The following is a 20,331-nucleotide window of genomic DNA, read 5'->3' as shown; positions in this document are numbered from 1 at the left end:
ATGATAAAAAAATGCCCATCCCGACAGATCTCGCCACTCGTCTCTCACACCAGCCATGCCAGCTCAGTACCACAACTGTTCACAAAATCGTAGATAGGACAACCCAGTGCAGTAAACAGCAAAGCAGACTATATAAATATGAAATGCCATAAAGGGACCTGCAGAGCTGTTTAAAGCTACCACCAGACTGAAAACCATAAAACTGTGCATCTGTCTCTCACACTTCACCATCCACCAAACTACTACGTCCCATAACACAATAACTGCACCTCAGTAGTCATCACGCATTACATGGAAATACTTCTCACATACGATCAAAACAATGACAACATCCCTCCAACCATCACACCTTACAGTGTAGCTTGCTATCCATATGAGCAAGCGCTTCAGCGCACCACATAGGGGTAGTAAGCGCTGAATAAATGCTGCAACACAATACAGTACTGCAACAACAATTCTAGAGCAACATCTTCGTTAAGGAACAGAGACGATGAGATTTTCCCATATATTCTGGACACATTGGTACCTTTACACTAGTACCAAGGGCCGAAGCCTTGTATGTTTGCACCATCTGTTTGCCCACTTACTTTGCTTAGATCCACCTGCTCTCTTGGGCTATGCTTAGTATTCCATTCAGCTATGAGTGTCTGTAATTATAGCTTTCCACAGCATTAGTAATGTTCATTATCCACTAGGCCTACTATCAACCCGCTGGATAGGATACTCGCCAAGCTGGCAATTTTTGTTTCTAGGATGAAATGTCTGAAAATGAGGTGTGGCAATGTTGTGTTTCATGACATTGGGCTCCTGCTACGGAGGTTCTCTCTACATGGTATGCATGGTACTATTTTGTTAAATATCATTTCTTTCTGTTCATGGACAGCTCAATGCCAGAGGCACACCAGAGGCCACTCTTTACAGGCCATGCTAGAGCCAGATGGAGGGAACTCAGATGTATTCACCAGAGGCATATGCCCCAGGGTGGAGGTCACTGTGGGAGAGAAAAGATAGACGCTATCTGGGGTTAGCAAAAGGTTGTCTATTTGCAGAAATCTAAATCGTACAGTGCTGGCAGACCACGTGTAGCAAAGCTAAGAACTGCTAAGTTAATAATCTTATGTATTGGACCTTCAGGCTTTTCCATGCCTTTGCCAGTAAACAGTGTCCTTATACAGAAAGCACTTGTGTCTGAGGCTGAATAATTATATTTTTATCAACACTACCTCATGTATGTAATAGTTTACTGATCCAGAATCAACAAACCATTGCACTGTACTTTGGGATCTTGATACAACTACAAAGGCTCTTTGCAGCTCTCAATATCGACAGGAATTCAGAATCCCAAAGAACATCATTCGAAGTCTTTTTACCAAAACGTTCTTATCTTTGATGTAGGAGGGTAAACATTTGACACTACAAGAGATTAAATGTTCAGCTAACTTCTCACCGAACCTACACTGGTGATAACAGACTTACTGGCAGAAAAATTGCTATCTATATAGATCACTGGACGAATCAATTTGATGGGTATTACAAGATAGTGTACAACCCTATACCTCCTTTGAAAAACCCACTGCAATACCATTCAAATAACATTAAGCAATTTCTGGTTTTGTTTCAATCTATCTTTACTAATACCTCATAACACTGTATGTCAAACTGTTTTTTAATGCTTCTCTTTTATAATAGGAGTGATTTGCGATGACCATTTACCGCCTTTATTTGGCATGTGTGTTGTAATGGCATTACAGTTCAATCAATTCCTACTTCGACTCTGCTAAATCCAATCATTTGGCTTCCATTTGTAATTCGTTGAAAGTCTTTTAGAACAACTTTATGAAAGGCATCTATTGTGTCATCTCTTGGTAACTGAAGAACAAGTCTAAATTTGACTTTAACGCTGCTCTATGTAGGTATATTAAATTTTAGGTTCAGTGAAATTGCCAAGTCTTTCAATCTAGAAACATGAAAAGTGCTGCCATCAAACTTTTAGATTTATCTATATATCTATCGAGAGATATATATTTATGTGTGAGTGTGTACCGCTGGATCTCCTGCTGCGCCGACAAGCTCACGCCCCTCTGCCACCCCGTCAAACAACGTCCCTTGAAGGCCGCCTGGTTCACCAACGACCTCCAAGAAGCCAGGTGCTCCTGCAGACACCTTGAGAAACTCTGGGGGAACAGGAAAACCACTGAAGACCAGAACAACTACAGTAACGCCTTGAATCAATACCACCAGCGCATAAGAGCCTCTAAGTGGACCTTCGTCAAGAACAAAATATACACAATAACACAACTAATGCTAAAGAACTCTTTAACGTCATACAGCAGTTCACCAACCCCCCCAGCGAAGCCACGGACGTCACACCATCCCAGGACCTCTGCAACAAGCTCAGCTCCTACTTCCACCTGAAAATCAAGGCTCTCTACGACACCTTCAGCAAACAGACTCCTGACACCACCCCCCTCCCCACCACCGACAACCAGCCAACCATCACAACCTGGAAACCTGCTACTACTGAAGACACCACCACGACCATGAAGAACACCCACTCAGGAGCCCCCACGGACTCCTGCCCACTGCACATCTACCACAGAGCCGCCGCCGCCTTAGCACACGAACTAGGCCGGACCATCAACGCCTTGTTCGAATCCGGCATCTTCAACGATGACTGGAAGCGGGCAGAGGTCAAACCCCTCCTCAAGAAAACCTCGGCCTACCCGACAGACCTGAAAAACTACCGGCCCATCTCTCTCCTCCTCTTCGCTGCCAAAGTCACTGAGAGATTCATAAATGCCCAGCTGACCGCCTTCATCGAAGAGAACGACATCCTAGATCCCTGCCAGTCCGGATTCCACAGCACTGAGACCGCCCTCCTTGCCGCCACCAATGACATTCATATGCTACTCGACCAGGGCCACACTGCGGCCCTCATCCTACTAGACCTCCCTGCAGCCTTTGATACTGTCTCACAGCGCACTCTCACAACCAGACTCCATGATGCCGGGCTACGAGGAACCGCCCTCGATTGGATCCGACCCTTTCTCTCCGGCAGAACCCAGAGGATCAGACTCCCACCCTTCCTCTCCGAACCCACAGGGATCACCTGCGGAGTACCCCAAGTATCCTTGCTCAGCCCCACGCTCTTCAACATCTACATGGCCCTCCTCACCCCCATCGTCAGACAGCATTGACTCAGGAAAGCATCCTACGCCGACGACACCCAGCTCATTCTCTCCCTCACGAAGAACCGCGAAGACACCAGACTCTGCTTCCAGGAAGGAATGAAGGACGTCGCAGCCTGGATGAACAACAGATACCTGAAGCTCAACTCGGAGAAGACAGAAGTCCTCATCCTTGGACCCTCCACCACCGCTTGGGGCAACACCTGGTGGCCTTGCACCCTCGGGAGTCCATCCACCCCATCAGACCACGCATGGAACCTCGGCATCATCCTAGACTCCTCCCTCTCGCCATGACCCGCCAGATCAACTTCGTCACCTCCACCTGCTTCAACTGCCTCCATATCCTACGCAAGACTTTCAAATGGATCCCCCCCCCGACCCCCGAGTGCAGAAAGACCGTCACCCACGCTCTCATAACCAGCAGACTGGACTAGGGCAATACACTCTACGCCAGAATCAACAGAACTCTCCTACACAAGCTCCAAACCATCCAGAACACCGCAGCCAGACTCATCCTCGGAACACAACGACATAAACACATGACCCAACACCTGCAAGACCTCCACTGGCTCCCCGTCGAGAAGAGAGTAACGTTCAAACTACTCACCCACGCCTACAAATCACTCCACAACATCGGACCCAAATACCTCAACGAGAGAGTCAACTTCCACGTACCCAAAAGGAACCTCCGCTTCGCCGTCCTCACCCTGGCATAGACCCCACGCATTTGCAGAACCAGAGCCGGCAGAAGTGCCTTCTCCTACATCTCAGCCAAGGCCTGGAACAAGCTCCCAGTCAACATCAGACGCTCCCCTACCCTGCACACCTTCAGGAAGAACCTCAAAACCTGGTTCTTCAACTGATCTGGAGCTGCACCCCCAAGCCCTCCCCCCCCCCCACCCACTCCCAGTGCCTTGAGACCCTCACGGGTGAGTAACGCGCTTTATAAATCCCTGATTGATATTGCTGGAATTATGTCCCATACAATGGACTTGAAATTCTTGCCTCCACATTGGCGGCACAACTCCTGGGTACACTTTACATTACTTATGGTGGGGTATTTAACTTTCCCAACATATTTCCTTGCTAGGCAACAATTACAAAATGAAGCTTTTTTTTTTTTAAACTACCAATATTTGGAAAATGTAGAACCAATTCTTTGCTTTCCTTGATATCCTCATTCCAAGGGGCGTCTGTCAAATTTATTTCTCTAAGCTAAGGTCAAATCATGTCATCTATGACATCAAGAACTAGTGTACTATAAAATATTTATTCAACTTTGCAACTTGCAATGAACAGGTGTTTTTACTACTTGAACTCAAGGACAGCAGATTCCAGTGTTGAATGCAGAGGTCAGAAACGTAATTGGCTTGCTCAAGTATATCTCATACATAACCAAGATTATGTTATGGTTTTGGGACGGCTGCAAATCTCGAAGAAGAGACCTGGCCTTTTGAAATAGTCTTTTGCCTCAGTCAGCTTAAAGCAGTCCATGACCTCACTTTAAGTTGAACTGTGGTCTGTTGTTTAAATCTCTAGTTCATTCTGCTTTCATTGCTTCTTTTTTCACCTCCAGGAACTGTAGAAGAATATGCCTCTCTTTACATTATGGTGGTTGCTGTCCTGCTTTTACAATGGCTAAAGGCTTTCATTTCCATTACTGTATCTCATTCTGATTTTGAGTCCACAAATTTCTCATTGCTAAAGTAAGTCACCCAAGATTCTGTAGCTTGGATGCTCTGAGACACTCACAGGTTTGACCGTCCTGGTCTACTGCAGTACTGGAAGTGAAGCAGGGGTACACATCAATTTGGGTCAATTGTATTAATTACTTTTTTGCAGACATATGCACGTCACGTTTAGACAGGATTATTTTTTACTTTTATTATCTAAATGTTTTCATGCATAATAATATTTTTTTAATGCAATGCTTGTTTAATTAAACACTTGAGGGATTCAGGTATTTTTATTATCCCCAAAACTTGACAAAGCTTACCTAAATAAAATGCAGTTTCAGACAAAAGAAGATTTATTCATGGGACGTCATTGCTGATGGCCCAATCAGAGTAAAATAGCACAGTAATGTAATTGCCTACAAATGTATTATTGTCAAGGCACAAGTCGGGGGTGCACGCAGGTACACCGCGTCCACCCACTATTTTCACAGGGTGGACACCCTCCACCCTACAAGAAGTGAGCCCCACTCAAATATAATGAACATGTTGCGGTGTAATTTTCAGACACCGGGACATATTCAGCAGCACCTGTACACTGTCTGCTTTAGTTTCCAGCAGTAACGTGCAGACGGGGAGGGGGGTTTTCATATTTCAGACTTCAGCTGAGCCCATAAGAAAAGCTGAATTTAAGGGGCCATCAGGCCAACTTTTGATTCACTATCCTGAGTCAGAGCTATCTGAGCCACACACTTACATGCAAATGCAAGGGATGGAAAACAAAGGCACACAGATCGTTGTTATTGCTTCCCAAATACTTGAGACGCGTGCTTTTTACATTGTTCAATCCCCGATATGCATGCACTGCAAGAATGTCAAATGTGTTGGTTTGTCCCAGTATCTACACAAATAACAAGATACCACTATTTTGTTTTATTTCATTTATAGCGCTACTCATCCCAATGCAGGCTGTCAAAGCACTTTGCATCACATCTACACATTATACATTGGTAATAAATCATTTAAATGTGTAAATACATGTACAAAATATGTTACAAAAGACAGTGAGAGTTACAAGGTGAAGGAGTCACGTGTCCTTCCTAGCTAACTGTGCTATATTAGAAGATTTACAATTTATGAAATGCAAGTAACTAAAGGATCTCTGTGTTACAAGCACTAACTCATCTAACTACATAAAATAAGAGTCTGTCATCTGCATTTTAGATGATGTGCTTTGTAGGGGACGCATCAACCCTCTACACTACTTTGTCAAAACTGGGTATTGAGAAAAAACAGGTCTCTCCAGCAAATTCTTCCCTGGGATATACTGGGCCCACAAAGATCTCTGCAGCAGGTGCCTTAACCCATAAAATAGTTTAAATTGCGGACTTTGCGAACAGATAAACAGATTAGATTTACTGCTACCTGTCTCCTTGTTTTCGACTACTTTTGAGAGAGTTTAAAAAAAATAAGAACTTCATTTACAAGAGGCCTCACTTTTTATGACACTCCGGTGGTGCAGGCCTCTCAATAATATCTTTGAGGCGACGCAAAGCAACCATGGGTGGCTTTGTATGGCCTCATAGAAGTAGAGTAAGACAAAGCAGCGTGAATCACTGAGTTGCCTAACTCTATGTCAAGGAGGCGTTCCATGGGCATTGCGGTGGGTTTTCCAATGCAACACCCATGGGTTTTGACACATTTCCAGTTTTACAAGGATCTGTAAACTTGGGAATGCATCAAAACTGTGCACCTCCCCAAAGGAGGAGTAAATAGGAGGAATAACGTTATTTCTCCTTATTTTTCCCTCTATGTGTGCTGCATCTTGCAGCACACAAAGAAAGAGGAAAACGCTTCCATTGATTGTTTTTGGGCAGGAAGTTGTCCCTTCCTGCACAAAAAACAATCCTGGCAACAACGCAGACACTCCTGCACCATGGTGCAAGGGTGCCTGCATTGGTGCTAGGCACTAATTTGTGTGCCTACACATGCAGAAAGGACAGGAATGTGATGTATTTAATTAATACTGCGCATTCCTACCCTTTCCTTTTGAAGCAGGGCAGCACTGCAAGAAGCCTTGAGGCGCTACCCGGCACCAAAAAGTTGTATATGAGGCCCTAAATGTATAAATTGAGTCCCACATTTTGCGTCGGGGTTGCATCACTTTTTTAGCACAACCCAGATGCAAAATCTAATTTGTTAAATTGCATAATGCGCTCAAATGTACTTGCTATCGACATGAAAAAACATGTGTGAAGTGTTAAGACCGGATGTCACGTCCTGTGAGGTCACGGTTGAGATTTCACTTCTTGTGATACCGTGATTTCACGCTGTGATGTCACGCATCATGATGTTACTAGCATACTGCCAAACTTAGTTAATCCCCCCACTTCTTTTTATCAATACTTGTGCCCTGATTACGGTTAAACTACAGAATAAAAAAAACGGAAGAGATTAAACAGCAATGGATGAAAGAAAAAAAGTCCAGGAAGGGGGGTTTGGGGGGCAGCCGAGCACCGCGAGGTCTGCCCCCCGGGCAGATTGGGAGGGGGAGCGGCTGGCCGAGGAGTTGCCATTTGGTGCTACTTTGGGACTAGCCCAATAGTAGCCCTAAATTTGAAGGATAGCTCAATAGCTAGATTACGTTTTTTGGCGCTTCCCCAGCCACCATTTTAGGTTTGGTGACCTGGTGGCTGGGAGCGCTGCGCAGTGTATGCTTTTTTGTCAGGCATCTGGCGGTAGTTAGCAGTTTGCTTAGTTTACTTAATTTGGTACCGTTACTGTGTTTGCAATGGCTGGGGAAGATTACCGCGTGTTAGAAGCGGTACGTCTGCTGAGTGAGGCTGGCCGGCTCGATTTACTCCTGCCGCAAGCCTCGGATGGAGCGCGCCCCGTGAGGCACGCATCGGCGGCCGCCGTCGCGGCTTGCTCGCCCCCCGGAGGTCGGTGCAGAGTAAGGCCAGTCTGCAAGGCCGCGCGTCTAGCATGTGCGCAGCCCCGGGGGAAATGTCTGGGTGTCGGGGGAGTGAGGGGGGGCTGGCGCACCCATTGTCACTGGCGGTAAGGCCCAGCGGGTGGGGAGCGTATCCCTGCCGCGGTCATCTGGGCATGGGGGCCGCTCTGGTATGCAGAGAGCGGCCCGAGTGACGGGAAAAGTGCACGGCGGGCTCGAGGTGAGAGCGAGGCCCCGGCGGTCGTGCCAGGGCCTCGTGGTGGCAAGCAAAGGTCCGGGCGAGGGAGCGCGTCCCGAATCTCCCCTCCGAGGACGCAGGCAGACAGGGGCCGCTCATATGGGAGAAGAGCGGCCCCACGTGAGCATGGCAGTGCGGTACAGCCGCTAAAGGCCCCGCCTGCTCGAGGGGTCAGCAGCCCAAATTTTGAAAGAAAGCGAGTGGATGGGAGGGTCTCAGGGTGGAAGGGTGTACAGGAGAGTGTGCCCCTGACGTCCTCAGAGCGTTTGACGACAGGAGATGCGGGCAGGAGGGCACGGGTGGGCTCTGGACAGGCGGTTGGGGGCCCCACTCTCTCTGGGCAGGTTTTTACATCAGGTAGTGAGGCAGTGGGCGGGATAGGGGTCCGGGGGGGGTGAGGTTGGTTCTTTGGGGACAGGGCTGGGGGTGGGAGGTAGCGGGGGGGAGTGGGGTTGGGGCCGTGGGGGAGGGGGGTGTCTCCTTTGCTATTAGAGTCGGAGGAGAGTCATAAGGATTGGGAGGGTCTGGACATATTTGCTTCCTGGGCGGAGGAGGTAGGGGGTACGCGGGGGGAGGGCGCTTTGGCGGTGGGACATAGGTGGGAGGGGTTGCCCACCTCGAGGAGTGTGGCTGAGGCGTTTGAGTCTGAGGGCGTCTGCGGGGGAATATCGGGGGATTTGGGTGAGGGGTTTTCGGGCAAGGAGGCTGGGCCTAGTTGGGCCAGGGGGCAGGGTGCGACGGCGTGGGATTGGAGTGATGGGAAGGGGGAGGGGGACCTAGGGGACAGTGAGGAGGTGGTGGATCTTAGCATGGTGGGGCGGGCGTGGGCGGCTAGCACATTCGGTGCAGGTAGGAAGCGGAGTTGGGATGGGAGAGAGAAGAGAGGTGGGCCCAGCACACCAGACCATGCTTTTGTTTTGCAGGCGGCAGAGCGATGTGGGCGCCAGACTTGGCAGGGCTGGGACAGGCCCGTTGGCACCAAGGAGAAGGGAGGGTGGAGCCTCGGGCGGCGTACCCAGTACCGGCGGGGGATCCCGTCGCGGCTTGAACAAGTAGGCCCAAGGCAGGCTCGCTGGCTCCAACACCCACTGGGCCTCAACAGTCCGGGGGTCATCGCAGAAGAAGGAGCAATGAGGAGGATTTGTGTATTTCTAGGAGGGTGCAGTCTGCACCCCCGGCGGTGAAAGCCGGTGGTTCCAAGCAGGAGGAATTAGATTACGAGGGGGATAGCATGGAGGAGGGGGAGCTGAGGGATTTTGAAGGCGAGGGTGAGGGGGCCAAGTAATGCTGTGCGTAGTGTTTTTCAGGTGTCACGATGCCAGGCACAGCCCACGGGTTGGACATCGCGCTGGGAAGAGAGGTCGGCCCCTTTGTCAGGATGCACAGTGGAGCGGCAGGCGGAATCCTTGGCGCCAGGTAAACAAGCGGCGCGCTTGCATCCTGTTATGGTGTTGGTGGGTGTGGGTGGGGCTGACAGGGAGGAGGGAGGCGGGTAGATTGAGTAAGGGTAAGTATGTGGTGGATGTGGGGGTAGGAACCGATGACCCAGGTAAGGGGTCAGCGGAGGGCGCAGGTAAGGCGTCCAGGAGCACGGGAGACAGCGTGACGGATAAGAAGGTGACGGTCGAGATTCTGACATTGGAGGCGGAGACTAAATTAGAGAGCAAAGAGTAGAAAATCAGACGGTTGCCTTACATGGGTGTCACTAAGCCATTGGGCGCGCATTTAATGTTGTCTACCAAAGAACGTAAAGGGTGAATACGTTGAGATGCTTAAACTCCTCCACAGAGAAGTTAGGGCAAAAGAGGGGCCTAAAGAGGAGGAATTTGAGTTGGCAAAAAAGACGAAGGTGCCTTTGACGATTGAAAATTGGACGGCGGCGTTCCTTATTTATGCCAGCGTGTACTGTGAGAAATACCCGGAAAGGTCTGTGGCCATGTTCAAGTACATGGACGTGATTAGGAAGGCCCAGAGAACTGTGGGCGGGTATGCTTGGGCACAATATGATGAGTAGTTTCGGGCACGCATGGCGTGGGACCCGGAGGCCAAATGGGGTGAGCTGGACACAGACTTGTGGCAACACACAATGGGGTTAGCCGGGTCTGGGAAAACAATCTTCAAGGCCAGCGGGCTCCCGCTCGTTTATCGGCCCTTTCAGTGATGCCCCACCCAGAGAGGGGTGGGGGGAGCAGGCAGAGGACAGACGGGTTCAAAAGGGGCTTGCTGGGACTACAACAAAGGCTTATGCACTCGGGAATACTGCAGGTTCAGGCACGACTGCTCAGGGTGTGGAGGCAGGCATGCATTGGTCAATTGTTGGGGGGGGAGGACAGGGACAGCAGCAGGGGAACCAGCAGTGGCAGGCAGGAGGGTTTAAGACGGGGAGTCAGCAGCAACCGCTCACGGGAGGGCGAGGAGCTAAGGGGCCTGGGCCAAAAGGCTCATACTCCGGTTAGAGTTGACAACTTGATTTCAGCCTTAAGGGGGTACACTGATGCTGAGGCTGCAGAACGTTTGAGGGTGGAATTTCTTGAAGGGTTCAGACTGGGGTATGACAGACCTAGGACAAGACGTTGGGCAGACAATTTGAAGTCTGCGAAGGAGCACCCTGACATAGTACAAGAAAAACTGGATAAAGAGGTGCGTGAGGGCCGCATGGCGGGATCCTTTGAGGATTGGCCTCTGAAAAATGTGATTGTGTCACCCATTGGTGTGGTGCCGAAAAAACAACAAGGACAGTTTTGCTTGATACAACACTTGTCGTGGCCTGAAGGGGGTTATGTGAATGATTTCATCGATGAGCGTGAGGCCACTGTGTCATATTCATCAGTTGACGTAGCCAAGTCACTGGTAGTGACCGCGGGCACAACGGCGATGATGGCAAAGTGCGACATAAAGTCGGCTTTCCGGCTGCTACCAGTCCACCCAGATGATTGGGTATCCAGTTTAAAGGTCACTGGTACGTGGACAAAGCATTACCGATGGGCTGTTCTATGTCTTGCGCACTTTTTGAATGCTTCAGCACATTCCTGCAATGGTTGTTTTCGGAACGGACGGGTCACCAAGGAGTTACACACTACCTGGATGACTTTTTCTTTGTTGGCACCTCAGACTCCACGGACTGCCAGGACGCGCTGGACAGTTTCAATGAGATCATGAGGGAATTGGGCGTGCTGTTGGCACTGGAGAAAACTATGGAGCCCTGCACCGCTATGTCCTTTTTAGGCATTGATTTGGACTCTCAATTGATGGAGGCACGTCTTCCGGGAGACAAAAAGCAGCAAATGTTGGGGCTGCTGGCGACAATGTTGTCGAAACATAAGGTCACTGTGAAGGAGATTCAGGTGCTATTGGGCCACCTTAATTTTGCTTGTAGAGTGGTGAGAGTAGGGAGGACATTCTGTAGGCGACTGAGCAGGGCACTAGCAGGACAGAGACCTCCACATCATCATGTGCGTCTGTTGGCGGGGGTGAGGGAGGACTTGCGAATGTGGCAGATTTTCTTACAGAACTTCAATGGCATTCCCTTGATGCGGGAGGGTGACATGGTTTGGGATGTGCAAATATTTTCTGATGCGGCAGGGAGCAAAGGCTTTTGTCTGTATTGGCAAGGGAAATGGTGCGAGGAGCAGTGGCCTTCAGAGTGGGTGTGGGGGGCAAGAGCATAGCCTTTTTGGAATTCTTCCCTCTGGTGGTTGCGGTCACTCTCTGAAGGGAGCAGCTGGCGCACAAAAAGGTAGCTTTCAGAATTGACAACATGGTGGTAGTAGAAATTGTGAACCGCCAGTCCGCCAGAGATGAACAAGTCTTGAAGTTGCTCAGGGTGTTTGTGTCGGGCTGCATACGGCATGATATTGCCTTTCGCGCAGTGCATGTGCCAGGTGTGGACAATGACATAGCGGATGCTTTGTCTCGTTCACAGTGGGGGAGATTCCGTGGGCTAGTCAAGGACGCAGACGGGACCCCGACCAGAATGCCGCAGCATTTGTGGTACGTAGGCAACACAGGATGTTGCAGCTGGTTTTAGGTTCTCTTGCGCAGTCCACGAAGGGAGCGTACCGGACAGCATGGGTGGAATTTTTGCACTCAGGTGCTAAGCGGCTGGACTCACCAGCGCTCCCTCGGGAAGATGTGATTCAGTTTATCCTGGATTTGATTGAGAGGAGGCTTACGAGGGTTTCGATAGCGGGTAAGCTGGCGGGGATTGCTTTCGTTGGGAAATTGTTGTGAGGTTATGCCCCATCCGCGGGGGAAATTGGGACGCGCATGCTGGAAGGTTGGGCCTGTAAATGCGGCTGGGCAACCAGTGTAAGGAACCCCCTGTCCTGGGAGCTTTTGGGGAGGGTGTTTCAGATTTTGCCTGGGATATGCACCGACAGTATTGAAGTCTGTCTTCTCTCCACGTTGATGTCATGGATGTTCTTTGGGGCATTCAGGGTCTCTGAACTGTTAGGATCCAAATCTGACATGGGGCTGTTATGGAGTGAGGTGTCCCTTTGCCGGAATAGGTTATGCATTTGGCTTAGGAAAGCTAAAATGGATCAGAGGGGAGGGGGTAAATGGGTTTCTTTGCAAGCTGCCGATCCTCAGCTGACTTGCCCGTGCAAGTGGGGTGCGAGTTGGAGGTCCTTGGCTCCTGATTCCATTGGTTTAGTTTTCAAACATGCCGGACCGGAGTGTGAAAGCTTCCCATTTTTTGGCTGTGTTGAGGAAGGTGTTGGCCAGGCGGGGGATTGAGGGGAAAGGTTTTGGGACTCATTCGTTTCAGATTGGGGCAGCATCGGAGGCGAGCAACCGGGGTTGGGGGCGAGGTGACATCATGAGGTTGGGTAGGTGGTCCTCTGACTGCTATCAGCGTTATGTGCGCAGCGCTTCTGGGGTGTTGTAGCGCGGTTATGTTGTTTTCCTTTTGTTTATTCATGTTTCTCGTTTCAGGTTCAGTGATGGGTCCCCTCGCCCGGGAGATGTCTATATGGATTGTCGGACATTCCTTTGTGAAGTGGGCACAGGTCCAGGCCCACACCAGTTATTTTGGGGATAACCTTGGTTTTAATGAAGAAATGCTTCACGTTTGTTGGAGGGGGAAGGGGGGTATGTGATTGAAGGAGTTGATACAGGTTTTAAATGGGATTATGGTGGCTGGTAGGTGCCCTGACGTGTTGGTCATTCATCTCGGAGAGAATGACATGGTGAAAGAAACTGGTTTGGCATTGATGAGATGCATGAAACATGATTTGACTTTGATTAGGCGTCAGTGGTCTGGTTGTGCTGTCCTTTGGACGGAATTTGTTCCTTGCAGGGTCTGGAGAGGAGCGGTAAATCCAGGGGCGGTGGACAAGGCCCGAAGGAAGTTCAACACAGAAATGGTTCGCTTTTGTCGCCATTTGTTTTTTTTTAGGATCACGCACAGGGACATCAAGTATGATACACCGGAATTTTTTTGGGGAGATGGTGTCCATTTATCCAGGCTGGGCATGGACTTGTACTTACTGGAGCTTAGGCAAGTCCTGGCCAGATTGTTGGGTGTGCAAAGTCGCTAATGGGTTCGGCCTAGGAGGCAGGGGGGGGGGGGCTGGAAAATGGGGAGGTGGGGTTTCAGCCTACCCTCCGGCCTTTTCCTGGGTGGCGGGGTTGTTGAAAGTTGGCCAAGATTGGCTGTAGTTTTTAGTTAAATGTTGGGAGTTTGTGAGCAGGAGCAGCAATGAAAGGGCAATCAGGTAGGCTATGTTTAGATTAGAGGTTTGTTAGTTACAGTTGCACAAAGGCAGGTAGGGGTTTGGGTCATGGGAGGTTAGGAATTGTAAATGCTATATTGTGTAAGATTGTGTAATATTATTGTTATGTAATGTTGTGTTGTATTTGGCAGGGTGGGGGATTTTGATGTGGGGATCGTAGGGGTGGGGGGTGTCAAGGGGTCAGGTAATTTATGTATAGTGAGGTTTTACTTTTGTAAGGCATTTGCCAGTGTTAATAAATTGTGATCTGCACCTGTTTCAATAAAGCGGCCTTTTACACACACAAACAATTGGTCTCGGTTTGGCTTGCCCCCCTCCCTCCCAATGAAATCTCTATACCTATCACTTCGTGAGCGAAATTAACGCTTTCTATGAAACGAGGAACACCATAAAATGCTGCCTTCAGGACATAAAAAGGCGATAGCGAGGATGGCTCCAGCAGAAGCGAATCCATGCATCTCAGCATGGCTCGTCATTGAGTCTTCTGAAGCCGCCAGAGCCCTGCTGCCTTTACAGCGGCGCCTGAGCGGCGCGAGCACTGATGTTCACCCCGGAGGCACGGGATCACTCATGATTGACAGGACTAAGTAGGAGACAGGGCAGCATAAAGGTTCCGCCCTCCCTTAGTCTTCAATCTCTTAATTGGGGTACTCTGAGACCGGACAAAGGTAAGGTTTCCCGCTCTTTTAAAGGGTATGAAGGAAATTTACTGCATTTATCAAATCTTGGTCCTAGAGAGCATGGTATGCGGGCGTTGAAAATTAATGACATGACTTTACACAATATGTCACACGGATTGAATACGCATAACGCCGAAAAAGCGCTTCGACGACTCGTCAGGGGTAGTAAGCGCTATATAAATGCAATTACAATACAATAACTCCAAAGTGCAGGTTTTTTGTGTTTTAGTTCATACATGAATCATGTGTGCTCAGTGCCATATAGCTGACAAGACTAACCACAAATCAAAATGCTTAACAGGAGTTTTGTTTCTCAAGCTTTTACACTCTCTGTCTCTTCATGAAAAGAATCTTTTGTTAATATTAGGAGCAATTGTGTTTTGTCACGAGGCCTTTTCTGTGGGCCCATGTGCAGTCAGGGGTTGCAGAGTGGTGTCTGGTGGGTACTACCAGTGCTTTTAAATGGAAAATATAGAAGTGAGTATACTATTTACAGTACCTGTTTGCTCCCAAGAAGCGCTGGTTTTCTCCCATTAAATGCATTACAGAAGTGCAGGTACTCTCTCTTTCAAATGACAAAAGTGCATGTACTCAGTACTAGACAGTGCCTGCCCATTTAAAGCACTGGGTAGTGCTGTATACGAGTAGTGTCTCAGACACTATTACACTACAACTGGATAGCGAAGTTGCTCCGATTGTACACCTGTCTGTCTCCCTAAAGGCCGAGCAATCCAGGCACATTCCAGAAGTGGGTAGAGGTTAAAGAAGTCCGCTACAATCACACAAAATAAACTCAGTGTTCAGTCAGTGCTATGTGCAGGGCCGCTGGAATTATACTACCGGGCAGAACTAGATTATGCAGCATAATTGACTAATTTATGCAGCAAGAAAAGGTAAATTATGCAGCATAATGGCGCACATTTTGAGACTGCATTACTGCATTATTCTGTCTTTTTATCATGTTAACACTCAGGGCAAAGGTCGCACTTCATTAGTAACAGTTTGACACTCAAACACAGCAATAGGCAATTGAAAGGTGAACAGTCGACTTTTGTGAAGTCTTCCAATGTGTGACAATACCTGTCACTGCATCTTTAGTAACTTTTGATCGGTTTAGGCTAGAAACACTTTTTTTTGTAAAATCTGAAAAATATGCAGCATGTAATGGATTATGGAGAAAAAGCAGCAGATCTATCAGTAGACAAAAAAAACAGAGTGTTCAGAGTCGCATAATTCCACTGTCCCTGATGATACGCTTTTAGGAGGCCAGTTCTGTATTTACATGTGAGAATTGTAGGTCAGTTAAAAAACATGAACACAGAAAAAAAGTTCTAGCCCCTTTTGGCGTGACCTGAAACTGTTTATTGCCCTTAAGTGGAAAGGACTGACAATTCAAATCGGTGGCATAGCAAAGACACAATGTGGCATAATACATACATGGAAAATGAGCTTCCTTACTATTATCTGGGTAGCAAAATGAAGCAATAATTAAAGTGCATGGGGCTGCTTAAACCCTGGGGCCGCGGTGCCACTGCAAATGCTGCATTCACTGATATCTCATTCGCTGATATCTCATTCGCTGATATCTCATTTGCTGATTCAAATAGCACAGGTGCCTACGGACAATGTAACGCGGGCACTCGGGAAATGGCAGAAGGGCCGGTAGCCGAGTTCCAGCTGTGGGCTGCTTTTTTGGGCAGCCTGGGGGTTGTCTGTGCTGTTAGGATGCCGCCAACCACCCAGTGGGTGCCCGAGTGGCCTTTCTATAGGCAGATGGGGTGGGCAAAGGTATTACTCCCTTTCTCTCGCTGGGCTGGCCCATTAATGTATGATGATTGAGCGGGGGAACTAATCTGTGCATTTTTAAAATCTAATTGAAGTGAAAAAACCATACCCACCACCCCCTTTCTTTTCGTAAAACTTCTCCGAAGCAGTAGGCAATACGCAAATGGGGGGCACTTTCTTTTTTGGTGCGCCCGGGCAGATTTTTTATCCCAATCCAACCCTGCCAGTTAATGGAACAAAGGCATCAGTTCCATTTAAAGGATCAAGCACCTTTGTTCCAATTTCACAACATCCCTAGTTACAACAGGGGACAACTCAATGGATTTAAGACCACAAAGCAAAGAAACTGTTGCATAGGTCTAAAAGTGCAAAAGCAATTTAAATAACCCCAAACCCACTCCTCTAAAGTGAAATGAGATCGGTGCACATAGAAAATGTAGTATTTTAGGAAAATAGAGATTAATCTAAATTCAAGTTCTAGTGCACACTTAATGTGGTTATTGGGGCTAGGAATGTTGGTGACAGAGAGAGAAGTGGAAATGCTACACATTACTGCCCAAATAGTCTCCAATCTTGAAGTTTAAACAGGATAACTACTGGTGCTGAAACTGGGCTTCCCCTCACCATAGGTCGTCTGAGTCAATTAAAAGTGTAGGGGTCCCTAGCTCATGAATGTCTGGCTGCCAATAACGGTTTTGGATGGCAGGAGCATCCACGTGCCACTGCACCAGATGTTTCCCACTAGTAACTGGGGCACAGGGATTTAGAGATAGGGTTCATTTTTACATCATTATCTGAAACTATAAGGCCTAGAGAGATGGTACAAACAATTCCCTAAATAAAGCACTACTCAAACACATAGAGGGAAAGTAGACAACTCAGTGCCCCTCTAGGGCTGAAAATGGGGTGTACATGCTCCTACAATGTGAGGGATGGCGTGCGGCAGGTCATGCCCATACAGGCTCACCTCTGTCAGAGTGTTACTAGGTCTTCTTCTCTAACCCTTGTGCAAATGAGAGGTCTTCAGTTTGGGTCAGACTCACTGGACTGCAAGGTCCACATTGGTCCTGGTCACTTTCTTGAGACAACCTTCATGGTAGGTTAAGTCTGCTGGGCCTTACTACTGGTCCCGCTGATTAGGCATCAACCCCTCTCAACACACAAGGCAGACTACACAGCAGGGATTCCTATAAAGCCCAGTATTCCTTCCCAGCCTCGTAACAATGCAATCCTACTCCCAGCCAGAGTTTCCACTGTTCTTATGCAGCATTATAAGACCACCTTACTCCTCCCCTCCTAAAGCCCGGGTCAAAAAATGGAGGGGTGACCGACCCTCTCCCCTTACGGTGTCCCCAGCTCACATCCAAGCAGGGGAGCAACACTGTGATGCTGTCCCCTCTATGTCGCCCTGTGTGCCATGACGTGTCCAGTTGCAGATACTAAGTTGCCACAAAACACCAGACTCCCCACAGCTTTGTTTGATGTGGCAGACGTCAGCCGCCACCCGGGGTGGAAGACATTATGAGTGTTCCTCATGGTAAGCAGAGCCTGGGGCTTGGCTAGTGAACATTAAAATGCATGGGTCCCTTTCAGTGGACTTGCAGTTTGTTAAGTAAACGGAGGGAAAGAACACAGGCTAGTTGAAACAGCCATTGAAGTGTAGAACCTAACGGAGAAGATAAACCCATAAAATGAGATACGGGCATTTCTGCAGGGCGAGACATAATCACAGAGTAAATACATGAAATGAAAATGTCAAGGACTTGAAGCATTTTGCTCAGGCACACAAACTTAAGCTCAAGGGCAAACAAAAGAGAAAACAAGATCTTTAACAAAGGAATGTGCAGTGCACACAAAGGTGTTCAACTTGTCGGATATGCTCCTGCAGCAAAATACCTAGCAACAGTAATACTATACGTATAGCGGGCCTCCTAGTATTTTAAACCTCAAACAAAGCTGCATAACCATATAACCTAACAAGTGCAAATCAAGGACCGAACCTATGATGCTGAATAGGTGCAGAATCCTGGCAGAGCCTAGACACACCCAGTTCTACTTCGTGACCTATCTGTTATCACTAAACAAGCAGCTCCCCATGAATCTATTGAAAACTAGATTCAGTGCATATATTATCAAAACAAAACTATCTCTCCGCTCAGACTAAGGTGGAGTCAGCTTGATGTCAAGCTCAAGGTGATGTTCCACCAGCAACAAACATGGAATGATCTTTCTCCAGATGTGCTTCTAAAATTCTGTACTCATTTCTTTCAGATGCGAAACTATTGCTAGACATTCTGTACTTCAGGAAGAGTCAAAATCTACATCCTTCCATAAACTCTGTCAACGGTGTAGATACCAACATCTGTTGCTATGGACACCACCACCAATAGATTTAGGATGCTGCAAGTGCTAGGCGATCTGGGATCTCTCACTGAACCACACAATTCAGGGGAAGGTACTTGTGTCTTTATTTACTTTTTTACAGTGTGACCATACGAGTATTAACATAGACTTTGAGGGCCTCAGAGAGGAGGCGGAGGAAGAAGCCATGTCCAATGCCACCACCCTCCTCTGCCGCTACTATACTGTGAGGGATCACAGTCCATGACATCTGCTTCAGCACTGCCGAGACTAAGGTATGGTGCACAGGTATGAAGCCTCAACCGCTCAACTCCTTTGCAGACGTCTCGGGCCTAAGAGTGAATTGGGCTAAATCGGGATTATACCTTCCGGGACGGAACCCCTGACCTCATTGTCCACATGAACGGCTCCCCTCTCCGTTGGCACCCGTCCACATTTCGTTAACTCGGCATCTTTATCTACAGGGACCCTACTGACATCCTAGAGGTTAACCTGACTACGGCGATATCCGCCATTAAGGCTCAGATCCAATTCTGGAAGGCTCTCCCATTAAACGTAATGGGCAGAGTGGCGCTCACCAAGATGGTGATGTTACCGAAACTCCTATACTACTTTGCCAATCTCCCGGTTTATGTCCCAGTGGCGACCTTCAAAGAGCTTGAGCGACTACTCCGCAATCTCATCTGGAATAAGGGTCGACCCCGGATGGCGCTCCCGAAAGTTTACGCTTCCACGGATAGAGGTGGGTTGGCAGTCCCCAACCTGGAGTTATATTATCTGGCGGCACAGTTGCAGTGGGTGACGAAGTGGTTGGTGGGAGTTAATCTAGAGGACACGCCTACTACGCAACCTCCATGGTCTCAATCACGGATCAACCACCTGTTTCATCCTATTGCTAGGCCTCCAGGCCCAACACAAACATGCCTTGCCCTGGCATATCGCTGTTATAAAAGGAGTCTATACCTAACTAAGAACGCAACCCCTTATGCCCCGTCAATCCCACTCTTGGGAATGCCAAAGGGTGGGACGACCGTGTCCGGATGGATGCGGGCATCCTGGCACGTGGCGGAGTTACATACCTTAGGAGAACTTTACGCAGAGGGTGCTCTAATATCATTTGAAAGTCTGGCGGACGATGTGGGGCTACCCGCAGGACAATTTCTACTGTATACCTCTGTCCTGCGATCGCTCACTACAGCGTGGGGTGATGTCAGTGCCGAACCCGAAACGCACCTACTACTACAGTACCTGCACGTCATGGGTTACGGGTCCCATATCGTTCACTGGCTAGCTCAAGCAATGCTAACGCACACTGCACACTCGCTGACACAACTTCGGATGAAGTGGGAGGCGGACAGAGGCACTCCTTGGACAGATAGCGAATGGGCTCGGATATTAACCAACCCCACAAACGTACCACGAAATGCCAGATTCAGGCTTATACAAACATACATAGTACACAGGGTATACCTTTCCCCTGATAAAATAAACACGTACTTTCACACAACTACATCAGCATGTCCCCGCAGCTTACGAGAAAATGCGGACCTGCTACATATGCTGTGGCTCTGCGCTTCTCTACAAGAAAATTGGAGGGAGGTCACCCAGGCGCTAATGACGAGTACTGAGAGAACACTACCGCAGACGTGGTTGGCATGAACAAAGTCACCTCTAGATTTATTGATCTGGGTCTTATAGTAGCTAAGAGACTAATCACT

At 48.4% G+C, this 20,331-nt stretch overlaps 1 protein-coding gene across 2 annotated transcripts in view; it reads right to left on the bottom strand.

Annotated features, from left to right (window-relative positions):
• CCNY (cyclin Y) overlaps positions 1 to 20,331 on the bottom strand; it is a 456,261-nt gene that overhangs the window by 388,279 nt on the left and 47,651 nt on the right. The window lies entirely within an intron of this gene.

Source organism: Triturus cristatus, chromosome 10 (assembly GCF_964204655.1).
Source record: "Triturus cristatus chromosome 10, aTriCri1.1, whole genome shotgun sequence".
Classification (NCBI taxonomy): domain Eukaryota; kingdom Metazoa; phylum Chordata; class Amphibia; order Caudata; family Salamandridae; genus Triturus; species Triturus cristatus.
The sequence above is the reverse complement of the archived record's forward strand: the minus strand, read 5'-3'. Positions and strand labels throughout refer to the sequence as shown.